Source organism: Castor canadensis, chromosome 2 (assembly GCF_047511655.1).
Source record: "Castor canadensis chromosome 2, mCasCan1.hap1v2, whole genome shotgun sequence".
Lineage (NCBI taxonomy): Eukaryota > Metazoa > Chordata > Mammalia > Rodentia > Castoridae > Castor > Castor canadensis.
The window spans coordinates 166,347,350-166,353,827 of record NC_133387.1 but is presented as its reverse complement, the minus strand read 5'-3'; positions in this window follow the sequence as shown (position 1 = coordinate 166,353,827).

Genomic DNA, 6,478 nt, shown 5'->3' with positions numbered 1-6,478 from the left:
CAATAAGAATATGAAAAATGTTCAACATCTTTAGCTACCAAGGAAATGCCAATCAAAACTGCACTGAAATTCCATCTCACTCCAGCCACAATGGCTTACATCAAGGAAACAAGCAACAACAAATGCTGGCGAGGATGCAGGGGGAAAAGGAACCTTCATACACTATTGGTGAGAATATAAATTAGTGCAACCACTATGGATGTTCCCCAAAAAGCTAAAAATAGAGCTACTATATGATCTGGCTATACTACTCCTGGATATGTACAGAAAGGGATCAAAATCAGCGTACAGTAGAGACCCACACATCCATGTTTATAGCAGCGCTATTCATAGTAGCCAAGCTATGGAATCAGTCTAGGGGCACGTCAACAGATGAACGGAGAAAGAAAACTTGATATATACACAGTGGACTACTATTCAGCCATAAAGAAGAATGAATTCATTTGCAAAAAAGTGGGTGGAATTAGAGATCATGATGCTAGGGGAAATAAGGCAGATGCAGGAGGACAAATACCACATGTGACGTCTCGTATGTGGAATCTAGATAACAAAAATAAACATAAAGGTAGAAGGGAGACTATTTGTAAGAGGAAGGGCACTGGTGGGTGTGGGGACAAGAGAGGGTAATGAGGAGTGAATATGATCAAAGTACATTATATGTATGTGTGAAAATATCATAATGAAACCCATTATTGTGCACAATTAACATATGCTAATAAAAAGAAAGAAAAGGATTTCAGAAATGAACATGGGTAAGCAATTGAGTGAGGCAGTCTATTGGTTTAAGGTTGCTTCTATGAAAGACTCTAGATTAGGAAAATTTCCATCACTTGGGAAAAATCTACCAAAACCCTAATCCCATTAAGAACTCTGGTGGCTTCACCCTGCCAGTAGGCATTCTTCCACACTCAAAACCTCAAGATGTGGACCTCGCTGAAACACAAGCTCTTTTTCCATCTCTCCAGATTGCTGAAAGGAGGCATCTCATACTGCTCCTGCAAGCAGAGAGGCCATGGGTGTTGCTGGCTTCACATGTGCACACGTACTCCCCTCTGATCTGTCCACTCCTGCTCTTGTCCTGAAAATGCCATACACCCCTCACAAGGTCACATCTATGCAAGATTCACACCAGCACATGGAGTGAGTTTTGGTTTCAAACATTAGAAAACCAGACTTCTCTACCTCATCCAAACAGATACAGTGGAAAGGAAACTTTTTGGGTCCTCACCCACATGCAAAGACATACAAAGTTGTCTGGGACAGATCTGGTATTCATTAGCCAGTGCTCTCCACTGGAATAAGTGGTTAATCCCAATGAAGTTTACACTGGAGACTGACCAACCTGCCCCAGGGTGGATACACACCAATCTTGGCTCCAGATTATACCACATCATGTGCTGTGCAAATGTGCCCTGGATCAAGGAATCATCCCCATTCCACAGCAGATGTGCTTCTTCTTACACAGGCATACCTTTGACTAAGACATGACCCAAGCACTGAGCTGTCTAGAGATTCCTAAGTTCTTATGAAATGCATCGACGTTTTGGTCCTCAGACTGAGCCTCCTCCCCTGCTCCTCCACCTGCTCTTCCTCCTTTCCCAGCATGACCTGGAGACTTGTTCTTCAAATTCAGAGACAACAGGTGATTTCACCCCCATGGGGCCTCAGATTCCCTAGTTCTCATTCTATGGCAGCTGCCTCATTTTGATCTGTTGGGTTTGGAAAATAGTTGCAACAGCAAACATGGTTGGGAAGACAGCAGACACTGTTTGGGTGAGGAATGTGTGCTAGCCTTCCTTTTTTCAAATTTACCCAACTTTGAGGAGTTGTCGTCTGGTATCTTAGACAAAGTTTAGATAAACCATTTGAGAAGGTGTGAAAGAGAATTTTAAACTCAAGGATAAAGAATTTGGACAGCAAATCTGGAAGGGGAAGTTGTCTTTATTTTCTCTTTGAGGTAACTGCACTCCTTACAGATGTGTGTCTGGGGCAAAAAGGAGTGGACAATATTTTCTTTAGGCAGTTTTTTTTCTGTGATGAAAAGTAGGTACAGTGAAGGGGTGCTGTAATCAGCAGGGATGTTGGTTATTTTTACAACTGGATGATTTTTAAAAGCATTTTCAAATCACGACCCATTTTCTTTAAAAAAGCTTACAGTTTTTGAACATTATGGCTCATATACAGTGCTGTTGTAAAATGGTGTGTGTTCTGTCACAGAAAATAAAAGAACAAACTTCTTTCATTTGATATTTGCTGTTGAATAAAGATATAATAAGGCCCTCAAGATGAAAATTTGCCACCTCCTTTGTCTCTGTCTCCATCTTCTGTCTCCTGTAAATTATTTCACTGGACTTATTCACTTATTTTACCTCTTAAAGTTAATGAGCATAACCTTTAATTAAATAAAACTTCAGTACTTATTTTGTACCTCCTGTGTACTAGGTATATATATAGAAAGTCAGGGAGGCATAGAGATATAACAGGAATAAAAGATACAAGATGCATTTGCTGTCCTCACAGAATTATGATCTCCTATGGAAGACTTCATCTACACACACCACTGAACAGGCAGTGTGGATAACTCAGAGGTAGGAAGGAGACGTGGCTGGCACCATCAGTGCTTTTCATGGAGAATATGGAACTTGAATGGGTTCTGACAGATAAAGGCAGCTCACCTGCCCAGGTGGAGGAGGGAAGGTCATCAACCTAGAGGAAACAACCCATGGGCCAAAGCACAAAGCAAATCCCTAGACTTCTGCAAAAGCCTCTCATCCAACCTCCTGCCTCAACCATCTCTGTAATAGATTCTCTCCCTAAGAAAAAGCTCCATTGCCAACCAAGGCCCCATGACTCTCCCAGCCGCTCAGTGAGCCTAAGTGAAAGATGTCTTCAATATTCTTGAATCATATGCATTCCTAGGTAATAGGAGGCAAACTTTCAACACAACCACATGAAGCTAGAAAGGAAGTGGCCTGCGAGCACTTTATTGAATTTGGACTCCATATGAGCTCTATTTGTAAGGATGTGAACTCCAAAGGGAGTGTCCCCCTTAAAAAGGTCCGTTGTCCCTAGTGGCAAGATGTAAGATGCAGGCATTTCATACAAACATCTATGGCTCATATTTTTTTTGGTGGTACTCGGGGTTGAACTCGGGGTCTCATACTTGGCAGGCACTTTACCATTTAAGCTACTCTGCTATTTCAGATGGTGTCTTCCTTTATTCCTGGCTGGCTTGGAGCATGATCCTTCTATTTGTGCTTCCATGTGTAGCTGGGATGACAGGCATGCACCACTGTACCCAGCCACTGGAGTCTCACAAATTTTTTTCCTCTGGGGCTTGCCTCAAACCATGAGCCTCCCAATGTCTCCCCCTAAGTAGCTAGGATTACAGCTTTGAGTCGCCATGCCCAGCCTCTCACAGCTTACCTTTAAAAAAAAAAAACAAAAAACTGCTGGAGCAGGATGATTTCCAGCAAGAGGCACAGGCAATGGGGGTGGAGATTGCCTGGTATGATCACCAAAACCAGTTCAACCCAGAATGGGTAAGTTTTGACTTCTGTAGATATGTTAGTCTCTTCATCTGCAATAAGAGACTTTTTTGTTTATCTAGCTTGATCTTCACCCTTATGAGTTTAACCTAAGTTTTCTGATGCTCCCGTGATTATACTTTTCTTTTTGTTTTTCTTTCATTCTTCCCTCCCAATTTTCCACATTCCAGAAAACATGTTGACTTCTACAGGTGTGCCTGCAGGTATGGAGTGTGGCTAATGTCCAGGCCAGGTTGAGAAATATGTGATGTCTGTGTCCTGTCACATGCTTGTTTTACTCTAAGAAAACAGTCTGTGGTCTGACAGCCCAGAGACAGATGAGAAGTGATAAGGAGGCAACAGGAAGGCCCAGCAAGTCTGAGGATGACTCAATGTATGTGCCATGTACTTGGGGTCCATGTTTCCTCTGTTACTTCAGAGCCATGTCTGCTTCACTTACTGTTGCCACCGATTCATAGCAGAGAAATGTTTTGATAAGTATCACCTGTTTTTTGCTTTGCTTGAAACTTAAACTTTCTTTTGGGTTTAGTTTTGTTTATTTAATGCAGTCAGTGTGGTAAGAAATACCAGGTAAACCAAAGATGTTGGAAATGTTTGGAGCAAAATCTCCCTCCCTGGCTGTCTCCTCAGAACTCCTGTTTTGTGTATAGCAGCACCCCTTATCACACAGGAGTGATGCAGAGCTGCTGGCTGAGGTTCACCCCTTGGTGGCTCATGTCCACTACAGCAGATAAAGTGACAACTATCCTGTGATTTCTGGCCCTTCTATGGAAACAGAGGGGCCAAGTGGCAGAGCTTGCCCAGTTGGGCCTTCAACTGCAAACACCGTCATGTTTCCTCTCCTCCCCAATTACTGCTCCTTTCCTCGTTCCCTCCGCTCCTCTCCCGAAGAGTTGGTTAGCCTTTTTTCTTTCCTTCACCCTAGGAAAACAGGGCTTGCTCAGGTGCAAAGGATGGAAGGTGTTGCTGTGGTTGGAGCTTGCCAGGGCAGTGAGAGGAGATGGTTTCTGAGGAATGCATCTCTACTACTCCTTGGCAAGCCCTGGGGTGGGATCACCATCACTGTCTCACAGCACAGAACTTTTTTTTTTTTTTTTACTAAAAGAGTACAAGGCTTTGAGTAAAACTACCAAATCAAATCATGCACTTTTACCAGATCCCAGGTGAATCACAGGTACAGCAAAGTTTGATAACCACTATTCCAACAGCCAGGGATCTGCAGACTGCAACTCAGGGGTCAGGTCTGGTCAGCTGCTCATTTTTATAACTCAAAATTTACTGGAACAGTCACACGTATTTGTGGATTGTTGATAACTGGTTTTACACTTCTATGGAAGAGTTAACTAGTTACAATGGAAGACTGTACAGCCGCAAAGCCTGAACTGTTTACTCTCTGGCTCTTTACAGGAAGTTGCTGGCTCCTGTATTAGAATTCAGACTCCTTAGAAATGAGAATGTGGCCTTATTTTGCTTTGTAAGATAAAAAAGCAGCTTAGTACAGTGATTATGCGTGCATTCTGATAAGATTTGCATCTAGGCTCTGCCATTTCCTTGCAAGCAACTTGAGTCTACCTCTGTGCCTCATGTTCCCCATCTACTAAGTGGGCGTATGTAAATGGAAACCACTTCACAGTGTTGACATGGCGGTTAAGTGTTAAGATATGTATGTAACATTTGTAAGCAAATGTTAACTCTTAGCTGGCCCCAGGTGTTTTGAGAGTTCCATAGGGGATTTGTTCAGTGTTGGCAGAATGACCCCTATAGCAGACATGGTCTATCAATACACATTCTCTGCTTCTTCCTTGCTAACATCCTAATTTTCCTTTTAGGTGTCTAACCCTCACAGGAATACTTACCCCATCACCCCCCATCTCTGAGGGTTGGTACTACTGCAAGACAATCATAGTAATGCTATCCTCACTGTGTGTGGACTGGCATAGATATGGGCATTTCTGGCCAATGAGTCATGAGAAGATTTTTGAAAGGGCTTTTGGGAAATGGCTCCCTCATTCTTTAAAAGAAATGAGAGATGTCCCTGTCCTTTCACAATGTTGAGTCTGGAGGTGACACCAGGAACTGCAGCCTCCACAGAGATGGTAGTTTGGGGACAGAGCAAACATGCTTGGAATGGCAGAGCAGAAACATGGAAAGAATCAGGGCTCTTATGAGGACCCTGAGTTGCAGAATCAATCAACCATGGGACTCACCTTCTCATGTACTGCTTTTATGAGGGAAATAAATTTTCCTAGTAGTACAATTCCTGTTGAAAACATCCTAATTCAGATAGCCAAGGACTCTGATTACATATAACTTCACCCCATCCCGGACCTGACAATTGTTGGGTGCTGTGAGCAAAGAAACAGTGGCAGTTGGAAATGAATGGAATGTTCTGGGTTACATAAATCAAAACTCACAATGCAGTTATCACCTCACACGTTAGGATGGCAATTATTAAAATGTAAGGGAATGTGCCTATGTGTATGTTTGAGAAATCAGAACCCTTGGGCACTATTGGTGGGAATGTAGCTGTTACAGTGTGGAGACTCCTCAAAAATTAAAAATAGAACAACTATATGATGTAGCAATCTTACTTCTGGGTATTTAAAAGAATTGAAAGCAGGATCTTAAAGAAACATTTCACTCCCATTTTCACTGCATTATTCACAGTAAACAAGTGAAAGCAAGCTAAATGTCCATCAAAGATGAATGAAGAAAATGTGGCATATTCATAGAATATTCCATCTAATGGGATATTAATGCATCTTAAGAAAGAAGGAAATTCTGTCACTTGCTGCAATATGGATGAACCTGAAGGAAATTATGTTAAGTGAAAGAGGACACAATACTGCATGATTCCACTTACATGTGGCATCTAAATTCATAGGAGGAAGCAGAATGGTTATTCTTCCACCCACGAACTATCTACTGAG